Source organism: Phyllopteryx taeniolatus, chromosome 3 (assembly GCF_024500385.1).
Source record: "Phyllopteryx taeniolatus isolate TA_2022b chromosome 3, UOR_Ptae_1.2, whole genome shotgun sequence".
Lineage (NCBI taxonomy): Eukaryota > Metazoa > Chordata > Actinopteri > Syngnathiformes > Syngnathidae > Phyllopteryx > Phyllopteryx taeniolatus.
Genome location: NC_084504.1, coordinates 5,429,845 through 5,447,359, shown reverse-complemented (window position 1 = coordinate 5,447,359; position 17,515 = coordinate 5,429,845). Strand labels below are relative to the sequence as shown.

At 40.3% G+C, this 17,515-nt stretch overlaps 1 protein-coding gene across 1 annotated transcript in view; it reads right to left on the bottom strand.

The window, feature by feature from the left end:
* sema4c (sema domain, immunoglobulin domain (Ig), transmembrane domain (TM) and short cytoplasmic domain, (semaphorin) 4C) overlaps positions 1–2,986 on the bottom strand; it is a 113,605-nt gene extending 110,619 nt beyond the window's left edge. The window contains exon 1 of the mRNA XM_061766588.1: positions 2,488–2,986. The gene's annotated coding sequence lies outside the window, so the exon portion shown is untranslated. The remainder of the gene's footprint in view (positions 1–2,487) is intronic.
* Between the last annotated feature and the right edge of the window lie 14,529 nt (positions 2,987–17,515).

The window sequence follows — 17,515 nt, the reverse complement described above, 5'->3', positions numbered from 1 at the left end:
AAGCATAAAACACACAACAGCTAAAATAAAATCGAATTTGCCTTTTAAACAAGCTTTTTAAAGGTAAAGAAATGCAGACAGAGGATGAATCAAAGCATCAAGGCCTGTTGTTTTGTCTGTGGGAGATGGCGCGCTTGCTCAGCAAAGGATGAGCGCAAAAAAAGCCTTTCCAACCATTCGTTAGCGAATTCCGATGCATCTTGCTTGCAACGAGACATATCAGGCATGAACAACGACTGAATGGCCTGTGTGTGTGTGATCTTGTATGCGAATCGTTTCAAGTTACATAACCTGGAATCATCCCATTATCACGGGAGTTAACTGTGCATTCATCTGCTCGCCATGTGGCCTCCAGTATCTGTTGCGTTGACGTGATGCATGTGACACACTGATGACAATTAAATATAGAGCAGGCAGGAGACATCTGGCACAGTGGCGATGTAGCGGACATGATGCAATGTTGACCCTTTGGTGTCAAAACACACAGTTTCTGTCACATACAGTATGTGTACACATGCGGAACATATAAAATCAACAGAGGCGAAGGCAGCTGGATGGTGTGCATGCAGAAACAGATCGAGCGACTCAGCGGGGCCGTTTCTATATTAGCAATGGGCGTTCAGCTGACGAGTTGTTGTTTTTTTCGATATCAATTTTAATGGGATGAAAGCAACTTTCAGTGAATGACATCAGTGTCGTATCAAGCAGACAATGTTGTTCGGGAGCTCAGCTCCCCTTAGCTGACGTCATGTGGTCCTTCTATAGACTGCAAACTTGTTGAGACAACAGAACCTCTGCTGTTTACAACAATGATATTCTGCAGTCAATTTGACTTCATTTTACACAATTCATTAACAATCAAATCCACAGAGTTGTCCAAACGCTTAATGATCAATTAATCGATTATACTGCCATTGGCTGACAAACAGTCCAGGGTGTACCTGCCTCTCGCCCAAAGTCAAGCTTGTTGACCTGCGACCCTCATGAGGATAAGGGGTATATAAAATGGATGGATGGAAGGATATTCAAGTATAATGCATTTGCAATACTAGCACATAATGTATACAATACAGAGCCACAAGAACAGGCTCGCTTACACGTGCGTATGTTGCATGTGGAAATTTGTTTCAACTAGTGGATATACTGTATACTGTGCGTGTACTGTATATATGGGGCAAGTGTGTGTGTGTGTGTGAGAGAGAGACAGAGAGAGAGGGAGGAACACGAAGGGTATGTGAGGCAACATGGGAAGAAGGCTGATTGTCAGGATGTGGAGTCCATTGTCTGTGCGACAATGAAGATATCGAGTCGGCAGGAGTCCTATAGCGCTCGCAATGGACTCATTAACATCTGGGGCCAATGGCCGCCCGTGTGTGTCTTTGTCCTGAACGAAAACTGATTTTGAAGGCTTTCCTCCCAATCATGCTGGGAATCATGCGGATGATGGGGAACTGATTTCCATCCTGGTGAAACCCTACTTTAACCTTCCTCAATCTAACATCGTCTACTGTGGTTATTCATATACAAGGATTATGACTATTTTTAAGGGTCTTTGAACTTGAGTTGTCAAATTACAAAAGTACACAGAATTTCAAATGGATTATTCTCTGCTCCTTCCAATCCAATAGTCAACAAAAAAAAAAACATGTGAATCTCATGTCACACAGGAAGTAGAGTGTCCATTTTAAAAGTATTGAAATTAAGACACCCTCCATCCCTTAACACTAACTTCTACCACGCTGTTAGTTAACAGGCTATGGCACCATTCATCTTGTAAAAGGAATACCCCCCCCCCCCCCCCCCCCCCCCCCACCGCCCCTAGCCACCACTTTATGAGTGGACGCCTGCCCCCATCTCAATAATTACAATAATCATGCACTCAAGCAAAGCTAATACTTCCCTTATTAAGGCAAAACACCATGGGGACAACAGGTCGTTAAATTACAAGTGTTAGTTTAAGAGTCCAAGATGTAGGCTGACATATAATGAAATGTATTATTTCATGTGATGTTAAGTTGAAAACGATATTCCGGTGTGGACTGGAAGTGCAAAAGCATCCTGCCCGATAAGAAAACTGTTGATATAATCGCACGCAACAACAACAAAAAAAAGCGCCTGAAAGTTGGCAGGCATTCAATGTTACTATGATTAACATCATGTGACAGTAGACAAGATAGCGAGTGAGCAGGGTGGGTACATCAGAGCTCCATTATGTTGCATTTCGAAGTGATGGAGGCTCCCGAGTTGATTCCGCTCCAACCGCTGCTGACCGCAGTGCGTTTTGTTTACACTGCGCTATGAATGGCGACAAAAGTTGCACCGCAACCAATTTCCAATCCCCCCTACCCCCCACCAGACCGACCCCCACCCCCCGAAAAGAAAAAGACCATTTACAAATACAACAGCAAAAATATGTACCGTGTGCCCACATTGGAAACAGTTGGAACGCGCTGCCCGCCTCGCCGTTAACATGAAAACAAAACTTACCTTATTATGAATATTACTACGCCAATGGCAGGGACGATGACAGAACCTTCCTCCTCTTCCTCTCCGGCACCGCGGTGGTTTCTCGTATTATTATTAGGATGATTTGAGTTATAAATCATTGCACATCCTCCTCAACGTCTTCTCTGCCCTCTTTTTGTCTGCTATCAAATGTCCGGACGATGGAGAAAAATCAGCGCTTCCGATCCTGTCATTGAGTTTGTACGGAGGAACTGGGCTGTGCACGCAACTCCCCTCCCGAGGCTTTGTAACAGGAAACCAGAGGAGGAGGAGGAAAAAAAAAAAAGGGAAGACAATTGAGTACGATTTTATAATCCAGAGTCTAGAAGGAGTTTAAAAACCCGCCTCGACCTTCTCGAAGTTGCCGAAGCGAGGCGCACATCGGACTGGAGTGTTGCCGTGATGTTGCACGCGTCGCTGAAAATGAGCGTGCAAGTGGGAATGCGTGCGTGCGTGCGTGCGTCTGTGTGCGTGGCGCAGCGTGTGCTTCTGCAGCACGCATCGCAGCAGGACTTGGGCGTATTTTCTTTTTTTTTTTTTTTTTTTTTTTTTCAAAAGCAGACAAATGGATCCCCGCCCACTCGCCTCTGCGAACAAGGACCCCAACACAGGCGAGAGGAGCCCCCAGCGGTCATTAGTTGCCCGGTGACGACCACTTCCCTTTGTGTGCGTGTGACCGTGTGGAAAGTGAAGGCTTGTTCAGGAGGCGCTCCCAACCTGGAGGAAGACCTTTTATTTGAACGCGCCCTGGTCCTTTGAACACAGTTCTAAATGAGCAATTGGCACGGGTAGAAAGTTGCCACTCCAGTTGAAAAAGATGATTGCAAAGAAATTGACACCCTTTCTCATGATCCATTTATCTGTCACCCGAGAACAATTTTCAGAATTTTGATTTGGCTCACCTTTGGTTGAAATCTTGGAGACTAGGTTTTGGAGTAACACATATTTTTAGACTTTCATTGGTGTTTTTTAGTATTTTGTGTGTGTGTGTACACATTCACAAATCAATTCGAATGTAATTATTCAAAAATTCAAGGTTTTCCGAGTAATCTGTTATGTTTAATTTAGACGGTGCTCTCTTTAGTCATTTTTGTCTTCAAGTACATTCTGCGGGGTCTTGCATTCATGGAAATAGGCCGGTACTTTGGTTGTAGCTGTAGCAAAATGGGCATAGGGTTGCCGATTATACATATATTTGTGTATTCAAAATAAAAGTTTCAATGTCTTCGGTGCATTTATCTATACTTCTTTCATTTCTTTTAGACGTATCATGATCATACTGATAACCTTGGTACTGTTTCACCCCTATTTGGAGTCTTCAATTAACCTACTGTACCGTGCATGTTTTGTGCCTGTGGGAGGAAAATGTACCTGCAGTAAACCCACACAAGCAAGGTGCAAATATGCAAACTCCACACAGAAACAGCCAAGGCAAGACTCTAACCCAGTGATTTCCATCCTTTATGGAGCCAAGGCACATATTTTACAATTGAAAAGTCTCACGGCACACCAACAAATAAAAATGTCACAAAAAGTGGATACATTAGGTACTGTATGTGTTTCCTGCCATCTAATAGAAGAGCATTTATTTGCTCTGTCTGTCACTATGCCTCACTGGGATAAATAGAGGAACAAAGATACATTGTTTCTTGTAAATAAATCATTTTTTGAGCAATTACGTCAAATTTTATAATTTCCCACGGCACAATAATGTGCCCCGGCACACTGGTTGAGAATCGCTACTCTAACCTACTTGCTGTGGTCAAGACGTGCTTACCACACACTGTGCTGTGCCTTTCATTAAAGTTTTAAATCAAATTTTGTGCAGTTTTATCTGAGGTCACGTGTTGAGGGGTCGACTGAACATCAGCCAAAGGAACTGTCTGGAAATAAATCTAACATACAAGACATGTACTTGACAATGAGATAAACCAAAAACTTGAAGAAAACCCACACAGATATGCGGACGACATAAACTCCACTATGGACCTTTATTCTTTGACCATGCTAAAAGTTGTGAGGGTAGGAAAACAACATTTTGATATGATTTGACATGATTCCGTTGGGATACAAGGGTAAGATATTTTATTGTATCGTACGTAGGTGGAACTAGACACACTATCTGTTCATTGGTTGCAAGACAATTCTGACCTCCTTGCAACCAAGTGAATGTAATTGGAAAAACACAACAACACCACAAATAAAATAACATGGACTGCAATGGAGGGAAGTTCAAAGACAATGGTCCCCGCCTCCTGAATTGTGTTTACTTGCAATCCAGTAACTCAACAGGAATTTTGATGAAGCTCAGAAATGGAATTGCTGATGATTTGCTTCCGTGATGTCTGCAGTCTGCACGAAAGAGACTAAATCTATGATACCAGATGCATAATCCTGACCTAAAGATTAAGTTTCCCAACTGTGGAACAATAATGTCCACACATTGGAGATTTGTGCTTTAAAAATAAATAAATAAATACAAATTACAATCCTTTACGTGTATTTATTTTGTCTCATTGTAAGTATGGAACAGGACATCATGGGCGCTTTTAACCCCAGTCCAAATCAATAAGCACACAGGCACACGGGCTGTTCCCAAAGGCTGCATATATATCTGTTATAATTCCGTTAACTGCAAGAACACATTTGGCAAACTAACTAGTGTTTATTCCTGTCCGGGTAGTCTAGCACATGCATCACATCAATGGTAAATTGTCTGTGCTGCTTGAATGTACTGTATTTTCTGTGTGACTATCAGTAACGCTATGAAGATTCTTACTCAAATCCTTACAAAGACAGATTATAGAGCAAACAAGGCATCATAATAAACACAGAATTATTGTGCAATACCCATGATTACAAATTTACATCGGGTGGTAGATGTTCTGGCACAGATTTGTTTGACAGGTAAAGAGTTTGAAATAAAGGCAGAAAATTTGAGCCTGACTAGAATTCTAAAGCATCTTAAAGATGAAAAGGAAAAGCAGTGCAGTGACAAAATGTGGGATTCATGTTAAAAAGTTAGGCATCATGTTAACTTTGGTCCTCTTTGAAAATGAACACACAATAGTAAACCATGAAACAAAATCCATGTTTATTCCAGTGACTGACGCAAAAATAAATAGACCTGATGAAAATTAATCTGGCAGCCAGATTCCCACCAAAACATTTGCCCATTTAAAATTTCTGCAAACCTCACATAAGTATATTTACAGAAGCCAAAATGCAATTGCTCTCAACATGTCTCACATGAGTAAAGGCAGTTGCTTGACTGATGACATTTACTGTATACATAAATGAGTCCATATTACTGACACTAGCTACAACAAACATGACCGACCTCACTGCAGAGGAATGGCTCTGATCAGTTAAAAATGACTGATCAGCATCCTTTGAAGTGACAGAGGTGGTAGCTAGGGGTATGGTTATATATATGATATATATATATATATATATCCCAAAAACATGCATGGTAGTTTAATTGAAGACTCTAAATTGCCTGTAGGTGTTTGTTTGTATGTGCCCTGCGATTGGCTGGCGACCAGTTCAGGGTGTACCCCGCCTCTCGCCCGGAGATAGCTGGGATAGGCTCCAGCACGCCCGCGACCCTCGTGAGGAGAAGTGGTACGGAAGATGAATGAATTAATACGTTAATGAATGAATGAATGTCTATTGTTGCCCCCAGAGAAAGCATGCCAATCATCTGGAGAGATACACTATTTTATTATTGGGCTGAAAAATGTCAAATTACTTTTTACTTAAGTACATTGATAAGTGTGTACTTTGTACTTTTACTTAATTAAGGGAGTGGCTTCAGTACTTTTACTTTTACCAGAGTTGTTTTTTTTCACAAGTATCAGTACTTTTAGTTAAGTACTGAATACCAGTAATTTTGACATCTCTGCTAAATTGTCCGTAGGTGTTAATTTGGAGTCTGAATGCTTGTTTATCTACTGTATAAAGTATGTGCCCTGCAATTGACTGGCGACCAGTTCAAGGTGTACCCCGCCTCACGCCCAAAGTCACCTGGGATAGTATCCAACACTTTCACGACCATAGTGAGGAAAAGTGGTACAGGGAATGGATGGATTGTGTGGTAGCATTAAGATTTAAGTATATGTTGTATTTGCTGTACATACCTCTATACAATGAGTGTAATTATTTTTGTTGTGTTTAATTTTACAGTACATGCCCATTTAGTTTTTTGGTGGGGTTGAATTCTAAATAGTGCAATAATAAATATAAAGTTATATATTTGTCCACTCATATGTTGATAAAAACACTAAAGACTTGAAATACATCCTTTTGTTGTATATTTGGAACAGATGCGAAATGTGCAATTAATTTGCGATTAATCGTGAGTCAATTATGAAAATCATGCGATGTCATGATAAAAAAAAGTTAATCGATTGACAGCCCTAATATATACACAGGTACATATAGTCAGCCTATGCCAACTGACTTTGGGCGTGAGGGATGGTACATTGGACTGGTCGGCAGTCAGTTGCAGGGCAAACAAGCATTCACACCTATGGGCAATCTAGCATCTGAATTAACATAACATGCATGCTTTTGAAATGAGTTTGCCAATTTATCCAGAGAAAACCCACTCAAAGCATGGGGGGAACATACTAACCACCCAAGAAAGTCAGAGCTGAGCTTCAAATCTCAGAACTGTAAAAGACCTTCTTTCGCCATGCTGCCCCATGTAAACGTCTCAAGATAATTCAATTCAGTCAATGACAAAAATCTGCAAGAAGACTATTCATGTTACCAGTTGATAAGTAAAAGTCAAGACTGGATAAGCTATTTTTAAATGAGATTTATGGATAGTAAATGCCATCTACGGCACTTCCTAAAAAAGGAACAACTCGTATTGCCTTTTTTTTTTTTGCAGATGAAACAGCACACGTGGTACCCGGGTGTGCTGTGAGATGTTAATGTTAGCATCAAAGGCCAGTTTGTCATCCCTAAAGGCAGGTTTCGACCAAGTGGTGCATTACATTTAGTTCAGTTTGCTACGGTATGGTTTGGCTTGGTACACCATGATCAGACATCCATTTCCAGTCTCCATCTGCAGGTGTGTAAGAGGAACCTTGATGGATGTGTCAGCTATGTGAAGAGTGATATTATTAGTATTACCGTATTCACAGTGCAATTGTTTTTCCATCAATTGATGAACAGCGTCTAGCTCCACCCTCCACAAACATATCGACGCGTACCATTGCGATCGGCATCCCGATGAAGGGATGCTAAAAAAATGGAACAATTCCAGTTGGATATTTCGGGATTCTTTACAATCGATAAACAATAAAATGCATACTGCACCAAACTTACTGTTTCTTAATCTGATTGTCCCCGAAAGGGAGACAGAACCTTTCTCTAATCACCATCCATGTCCCACCCAACCCCCAAATGTGTGTGCCCTTTTCAAAATGGTTTCTATCAGCCCTTCCACAAGGGTTAGTTTCTAACTGCAAGTTTTGCAGGTACAAACCAGCTATAATTTGTTGTATTTAGTGCTAACCTACACCATATCATTGACCCAATGATGGAAATACAGTATACAGTATATTTTGAAATGGATTTTAATACACTGAAGAGTTCCTATTCTTTTGTTGTATATGTTGTTGTTGTTTACTCAGTTAAGTCCAAGATTGTATTTTCTTCTTTAATTCATCCAGTGGAATGTTTATGCATGCAATCATTGTCTTTGTCCAAGGTGAAGCTTCTGTGTTTAGTTGATGGTGCATCGTTGAATTCCTATACATCTCAACTTGTATCACATTTCATGCCAACTCGCTATGTTTGTTTTATCAAACAGGAGCTTTTCATTGCTTTTTAATTATTTTATTTCATTTGAACACCTGCAGTGAGGTTGATTGAAGGAGTCTCAAATTGATCTGTCTTTCTGTTTATGAGTCATTGTGCAGTAATGTCAACACGCTGAAAGGCAAAACCTTGAGCCATAGCCTTGTGCATAAAGCACTGAGTGTCACGTTTGGGGGGGTCGAAGGTGAGGAAGGCAAGGCAAAAACATGGAGGACCCAAGTGCAGGGAAGCAGGGAGACAACGCAATAGTGCAGGAGTATATAACAAAATATATTTAATTCCAAAGGAAAACAAGGACCATGGAAAAGTCTAAATGCTAAATTAACAAAGTCCAAAATCTAAACAAAGTAACAAAGAAACACTTGAGTAAACCCAAAACAAGAAACAAGACATGACTGGTGAAATAACTGAACGACACAACTGGCAACTATGACATGACACAGACAGTGACAATGACACCTGACAACGACAATGAACCGACAAGAACTGAAAGAAACCAGGGAACGAAATACAGATTGACGAGACCACGAGGAACACCTGGACAAGACACGAGCGGCTGGAGAGAGCTGATTGGTCGACACATGGTAGAAGGTTGACGAGAACAGGTGGACACAACAACCAAATGAGCACACGACAAACATGGAACACAGCAAAACATGGAACAAAACTAAGGACAACGGAAAACAAACAAACAAAACAAAACAAGGGCAAAACGCTATTGACTGACGAGCCACATGAATATGTCATTTATGAGTTTACACCAAAACCTCTATCTATTAACTTTCACGTACAGCTTTTGGTTACGATATACACAACATTTGAGAGAATAATTTTCTCCATGAAGCAGGATGAAAGAACTGGACTAACCTTTGCATAATATGGACAAAGGTCATGTGTGTCAAACATCGGTGTGACTATTTAAGTGATCTGAGAGCAGCAGCATCTCAACAATGGCAAGGAAGGAAGCGTTCCTATAAAGCAGGGGTGTCAAACTCATTTTTGTCTCGGGCCGCATTGTAGTTATGATTTCTCTCAGAGGGCCGTTAGAACAGCGAAACCATATAAATGTTTAATCATCACCAAAACATATTACCATTACACAACAAATTGAGGGATAACTAGTTTTGAAATCAGAAGACAAGGATAATAGTTTGTTCAAGTATTGTTTAAGTTACTGTGGAAGAAGGGTTTGGTAACAGAAAAATGCAATATCTCAACATTATTGTTTATTATTATGACAATTTGGAATTTGGGTACAGATTTTAGCAAAAATCACGGAAGTTGACGAGCATGATTTGCTTTTGCAGGCCACATAAAATGATGTGGCGGGCCGCATCTGGCCCCCGGGCCTTGAGTTTGACACCTATGATATAAAGGAAGAGACATAATGGGAAGCTCCTCCCACCACTTATGTTGTGCTTAGGGCGGTGCCTTCTGTCCAGTAGAAGGAGAGCAACAACAGGTCATTTGTTTCTGCTCCTCCTCACCACAATCAGCTGACTAAGCTTCTTCTGTACTGCTGTAATTACTGTCTAAACTTCCAAAGAGTTTTTTTTTGTTTTATTTAAAATGCAACCTCCTCTCATTATCAGAGGGAGTTTACTGCTCACCAGGCCATGACAAAAGCCTTATCGTACGGTTTGCCTCTTTTAAAATGCTCAGTTTTGCTAGAGATTTGTTAATCTTACAATATGACTGTAGTTCCAGTTTGCAGTGATGCATTAACATAGTCCAGCATACCCAGTCATTTGCAATGCTGCTGAATGCAGAAAACATAGCACGTAGCAGGTTTCCATTTGATCTATTTTCTATAGTGCTTGTCCTCATTAAGGTCACGGGCGATTTTGAGTGTAATTCCAGTTGACTTTAGGCGAGAGGCGGGGTACATCCTGTACCAATCGCAAGCCAATCATCGCAAGGCAGACACGCACAATTCACACTCACTTTCACACCTATCCTATGGACAATTTGGAGTCTTCACTGAACCAAACATGCATGTTATTGGAATGTGGGAGGGAGCTGTAGTACCCAGAGAAATCCCACGCAAGCACATGCAACCTCCATGCAGGAAGAACGCGGCCAAGATTCAAAACCCTGAACCTCAGAACTGTGAGGCAGATGTGCTAACCACTAGACAATCACGCTGACAGCGTTGGGAAAGATCGTTTTCTTTGCGAACTAGTTCAAAGTACAATTCACCATTCCAAAAATGAAGTTAGTTCTTTTTCTTTTTTGTTTTTTTTCCTCACTATGTTGGTGACGGGCTATTCCCCTCAAAATACTGGCATTTCATTTTTCAGACCGGCTTTTCCTGGAAGTCCTATCAAGCATTCGTAAAAGAAAATATACTTTGATTCGAAAACCGTTCTTTGACTGTAGAAAGAGCGCATTCTCAATTACTTCATCAGGCAGAATTTCCCTACGTTTAGTTCACGTTCGCACAAAATACGAACTAGTTCATGAACTTTCGTTCGTTGAACTCGTTCAGGTACAACACTGCATGCTGCGCCCGGCTGCAAACAGCAACAGCAACAATAAACATGTTGTCAAATTAATACTTGTACTATACACTGAACCACATCAAATTGTCAAGATGTACCTAATGCTCAGGATGGTGACTTCCCAGACAAAAGTGCTGATCCAAAGCACAAAGCATCATTCTGCAGGCTACATGTTCAGACTATAGCTGAAGATACTTAACTGTTAAACATCTTTTGTTTTCCACCAGATGTCAACCATGTGCACATTGACTTTTAATCCACACTGTTGGCTTTCCAAAAGATCTTATCAGGCTGGCTCAGGAGAGGCCGCTCTTTATATACTACACATAGGAGGGATTAAATTGAGTGATTCAGGTCAATCTTCCCCGGCAACAACAGAGGAGGAAATTTTCCCGATTATGTAGCTAACAAAGGCTGCTAAATACAACCCCAATTCCAATGACGGGACGTTGTGTTAAACATAAATAAAAACAGAATACAATGATTCGCAAATCATGTTCAACCTACATTTAATTGAATACACTCGAAAGACAAGATATTTAATGTTCAAACAGATAAATGTGATTGTTTTTAGCAAATAATCATTAACTTAGAATTTTATGGCTGCAACACGTTCCAAAAAAGCTGGGACAGGGTCATGTTTACCACAGTGTTACATCACCTTTTCTTTTAACAACATTCAATAAATGTTTGGGAACTGAGGACACTAATTGTTGAAGCTTTGTAGGTGGAATTCTTTCCCATTATTGTTTGATGTGCAGCTTCAGCTGTTCAACAGTCCGGGGTCTCCGTTGTCATATTTTATGCTTCATAATGAGACACACATTTTCAATGGGAGACAGGTCTTTACTGCAGGCAGGCCAGTCTAGTACCCCCACACTTTTACTACAAAGCCACACTGTTGTAGTACGTGCAGAATGTGGTTTGCCATTGTCTTGCTGAAATAAGCATGGGCGTCCATGAAAAAGACGTTGCTTGGATGGCAGCATATGTTTCTCCAAAACCTGTATGTACCTTTCAGCATTAATGGTGCCTTCACAGATGTGTAAGTTACCCATGCCATTGGCACTAACACAGGCCCATACCATCACAGATGCTGGCTTTTGAAGTGTGCGTCCATAACAGTCCGGATGGTTCTTTTCCTCTTTGGCCCGGAGGTCAAACGTCCACAATTTACAAAAACAATTTGAAATGTGGACTCGTCGGACCACAGAACACTTTTCCACTTTGGATCAGTCCATCTTAGATGAGCTCGGGCTCAGAGAAGCCGGCAGCGTTTCCGGGCGTTGTTGATAAATGGCTTTTGCTTTGCATAGTAGAGTTTCAAGTTGCACTTACGGATGTAGCATTGAACTTTATTTAGTGACATTGGTTTTCTGAAGTATTCCTGAGCCCATGTGGTGATATCCTTTACACATTGATGTCGGTTTTTGATGCAGTGCTGCCTGAAAGATCGAAGGTCACAGCCATTCAATGTTGGTTTTCAGCCTTGCCACTTACATGCAGTGATTTCTCCAGATTCTCTGAACCTTTTGATGATATTATGGAACGTAGATGATGAAATCCCTAAATTCCTTGCAATTGTACGTTGAGGAAAATTGTCCTTAAACTGTTCAACTATTTTCTCACACACTTGTTAATAAATAGGTGAACCTCACCCCAGCTTTGCTTGTGAATGACTGCGCAATTCAGGGAAGGTCCTTTTATACCCAATCATAGCACCCACCTGTTCCCAATTAGCCTGTTCACCTGTGGGATGTTCCAAACAGGTGTTTGATGAGCATTCCTCAACTTTCTCAATCTTTTTTGCCACCTGTCCCAGCTTTTTTGAAACGTGTTGCAGCCATAAAATTCGACGTTAATGATTATTTGCTAAAAACAATAAAGTTTTTGAACATTAAATAGCTTGTCTTTGTAGTGTATTCAATTAAATATAAGTTGAACATGATTTGCACATCATTGTATTCTGTTTTTATTTATGTTTAACACAACGTCCCAACTTCATTGTAATTGGGGTTGTACATTACATGAACATATTTCCTTCCATATAGCAGATCACCAACTTGTGTACTCAAAATGCAGATTACGCAATATTATTTATTTTTTTACTCCACTTCGAGACATCTGTCCAACAAATGATGGAGCCAAGGTTGATGAACTGTCAACTTGAACTAGGAACAGTGTGTTGCACATTCAGAAAGCAGATGTGCTGCCAGAAAAGTGGGGTAACATCGTGTTATGAGGTAGAGCAGAGGTCATCTCCTGTGGAGATCATCTTTTTTATAATTTTCTCTTTTTGATTTTTTTCTGTCCTCTTCCACAAGCAGGGTTTACTTGGGACGGAATTTATTCTGGGAGATATTGTGGGAAAGAGTCAATTCTGAGTGAGCGCTTATAGTTTAGAGACATCGATTGGTAAATGGGCTTCATTTATAATGCCTTTCTACCTCTGAGGTACTCAAAGCACTTTTACAATGTTACCTCACCCTCTGGTTGTGAAACAACCAAAATAGCCAGGCTTTCCCATCTCAGGGGAAGGACATATTTTAGAGGCTTTTCTGTCCCAATGAATATCATACTAAAAGTTCTTCTCCTTGACTGTAAGTATTGAAACGCTGACCTAATAACAGTACAGTACTGTTTGACCACAATCCTTTCTGTGATACTAGGTTGACTTCCAGTGTTGGGGAGTAACAAACTACATGTAACGACATTATGTAATTTAAATACAAAATTTCCGTAATTGTAATGGGTTATATTAGTGGTAGAAATTATGTAATTAAATTACACTCGCTTTTGGAGATCTAACTACATTTACAAACTCGCTACAAACATACAAGAAATTGAAGACTCTTTTAGCTTGGACATAAAAAAGCTTCATTGAGCAATCAGATGATAGACCACAAAAGCATCTTACACAGTTGGTAAGTCCCCAGATGTCTTGGTGAAGTAAGAAAACGTAAGAAAAGAGCAGCGTTTAGCTTGTATAACTGCAAAATGGCGCCACAAAGCATGGAAGTAGCAAGGTTTTGCATGTCGCCACATCAACATCTGTCTTCTTAAAACCGACGCTTGTGATTGGCTTTCTCTGGTCATATGCCATTTGGCCTCATGTATGACTAGAAAACTAGATAGGCCGGCGTGCCGTAGCAGCCTGGCAAAACAGCGAATGCCTGCGTGGTGGCCATATTGGTGGAGAAACGTTCTTAATCCCCTTGTTGAATGAATGACACTGAGAAAGTGCTTTCAGTCCTGCTCCAAATTTGCATTGACTGTTGAAAGTCTTGACTGTGAAATCTTACAGACTTGTTAAGACAGTGAAAAACATTCTAGTATGTGTACTGTATTCAGCTGCTCTAGCAGTAAAAAAAAAAAAGCTACTGAAGTTTAATCTTGTGGAGTCTTATGATATCGTCTGTGTAGTCTTAAGTGCTGCTGAAAGGCTTTAACACTATCAGGTCTTAAAACCTGAAAATGGTTCACAAATAGGAGCATTCATTCAAAAGTAGTTCAAATGTAATCGAATGTTATATTACAAACCCCAATTCCTATGAAAGTGGGACATTGTGTGAAACAGGAATACAACAGAATACAATAATTTGTAAATCCTTTTCAACCTATATTCAATTGAATACACTACAAAGACAAGACGTTTAATGTTTAAACTGATGAACGTTTTTGAATCTGATGCGTGCAACAAGTTCCCAAAAAGCTGGGAAAGGGGCAACAAAAGACAAGGAAAGTAGAGGAAAAAACAAACAAACACCTGTCTGGAACATTCCACAGGTGAACAGGTTAATTGGAAACAGGTAGTGTCATGAGGGTATAAAAGGAGCAGCCCAAAAGGCTCAGTTGTTTACAAGCAACTTGGTGAACACTTGCGTGAGAAAATAGTCCAACGGTTTAATAACCAGGTTTTTAAATGTACAATTGCAAGGATTTTAGGGATTTCGTCATCTACGGTCCATAATATCAAAATATTCAGAAAATCTGAAGAAATCTCTGCACGTATTGGGCACGGCTGAAAACCAACATTGAATGCCCGTAACCTTGGATTGCCGAGGCGGCAGCTGCATCATTGTGTAAAGGATATTGCTCAGGAACACTTCCAAAAAACATTGTTAGTTAACACAGTTTGTCGCTACACCTACAAATGTAAGTTAAAATTCTACCGTGCAAAGCGAAAGCCAACACCCAGAAACTCCTCTGAGATGGACTGACGCAAAGTAGAAAAGTGTGCTGTGGTCTGACATTTCAAATTGTTTTTGGAAATCATTGATGTAGTGTGCTCCAGGCCAAAGAGGAAAAGGACCATCTGGATTGTTATCAGTGCAACGTTCAAAAGCCATCATCAGTAATGGTTTGGGGTGTGTTTGGACCCATGGGATGGGTATATGCAACATAACTGAGGTTTGTACTTTGAGGAAGTAATTGAAATAGTTACACTACCATGACATTTTCAAGAGGTTAACTTTTTATTGTAACAAACTACATTTCCAAAGTAATCTGCCCAACAATGTGCCGCTGCATGTAGTATATTGTATTTCATATTATTTTGTCTTATGGCAGTAGTATATGAGAAAAATGCCAGATATTGACAATGGAATGGAGATTAAAGGGGTAGGAACAGTTAAGTTATATTTCTTCCTACACCTTTTCGGACATGTATGAAAAAATGAGTTAATCATCACTAGTAATTGAGTTAAATGTTTACAGTTTGCTTTTCCTTTGTCTTTGTTATTTGCTTTGGTAATTGTTTTGATTGTATATTGTTTGTTTGCCTTTTTCAGGTGTACTCATAATATCTGTTTTTTGTTCAAAATAAACACAACAAAAATATTGACTATGTGTCATCTGTGGAGAGCAGATTTCTGCACACTACTAAGCTGCCAGCACAGACATGTGCACCACTTCTTTTTAAACACTGCAATACAATTCATTTCCATTTCTCTGGTCATCACCCTATGTTTCCTCTTTACCATCACTGGTACCCTTTGGTAGTAGCATGCCATTAAAAAAAAAAGGCCAAAGAAAAAGCAGGTCTGTAAATGGATGAATACTTATTGCAGTTTTGGGACACCAGATTGTACGAATTTAGAACCATTTAACCTCCACTTTACTCAATACTGAACCCTCATTTTGATAGATTATACATTATCAGGGAACAGAAGAGGATTCAAATGCAAATGTCAGGGAACCAGTGCTGTCATATTCAGTCTACATAGTGTAGGTATTTTCATAACATTGTATTTATTTATTTATTCATTACAAAAACTTATTTCTGTCACATATAATATTATTGTAATTTCATGGGTAAACCTTTCTGGCTTCATCCAGAATGAATGGCCCAAACGTTTCATTGCCTGTGCAACTGACTGGTGCTTCATATCTATTGAAATGAGTGTATTAAAGCATGTCCCGTATGATGAGTAGCCCCTGCCTTTTCCCAACGGAAGAAGGAAATTACAGTTCAAAGACCATAATTGGATCCAACTTGTGTATTCATTCAAGCCAGATCGAAAGTGACAAGCAAGGTTTTAATCAGAGCCTTTTTGAGATGGTAGAAAATGAGTTACATCTCAGTGCCACTTCACCAAGATGCTTCATTTATTTGATGAAATAGTGGTGTTTGATTAGAAACTGAAGAAGGAGCCTGCTTTCAAGTCCAGGTAGCTAATTTCGAAACGAGAAAGTATCTTAATTTTATCAAATGTGTGTGTGTGTGGGATCGAGAAACCACTGGTTCACAAGCTACGTTTCTTGTGCCTCATTTCACCCTGTCACTCACCCATAAATCAGTATTGGATGTATGTTTCATTGAGATGTTTTCACAGATTGCCTTACTGCTCCTAATTTTCTCTGGATGGGATAATAGCATGGTGATTTACTGTCTTATGTAAGGAGAAAGAGTTTAAGGGTGTTATTAAATGGCAGTGAAACTGTAGGCTAAATGCAGGAGTCCACCAGTTTTACCTTAGGTCGGCACGGTTTGCCCCCCTGGGACCTTTGTATCGCCCCTCTCCTTTGGCCCCTGAGCTGGAGAATTCTTATAAACATCAGCCCTACTCTTCCTCTGATTCATCAGTATCCTTGCAGCAAATAGACTGATGAATTGTCTTCTTTTGCAGCTTGGCACACATGCAAATTGTTTTCTGCTATCTTTTGGTTCTTAGTATGCCTGCATTTAGATTCTTATTCCAGATGAGTTTTTGAATAAAAAATTACATCTTTGGCTTAACAAAAAGGGGCACTTTCCAAAGGGTGTGTTCCATCCAAGGCTTATTGGTGCTTGGCTTTGAACATTGTTCCTAGCCACTTGCATGCACAGGGATTGTTCAAAAACACAAAGCTCTCCAAGCATCAGTAGTGTCCTTGAGAATTGACATTGAAACTCCATGGCAGTGTACACCGTCATCAAATCAGCAACATTCGAAAGCTGCTCGGAGTACCAATTTGGTTAGCATGCTTCTTTTTATTCATTCATTCATCTTCCGTTCTGCTTATCCTCACTAGGGTCGCAGATGTGCTGGAGACTATCCCAGCTATCTCCGGGCGAGAGGCGGGGTACACCCTGAACCGGTTGTCAGTCAATCGCAGGGCACATATAAACAAGTAACCATTCGCACTCACATTCACACCTACGGGCAATTTAGAGTCTTCAATTAACCTACCCTGCA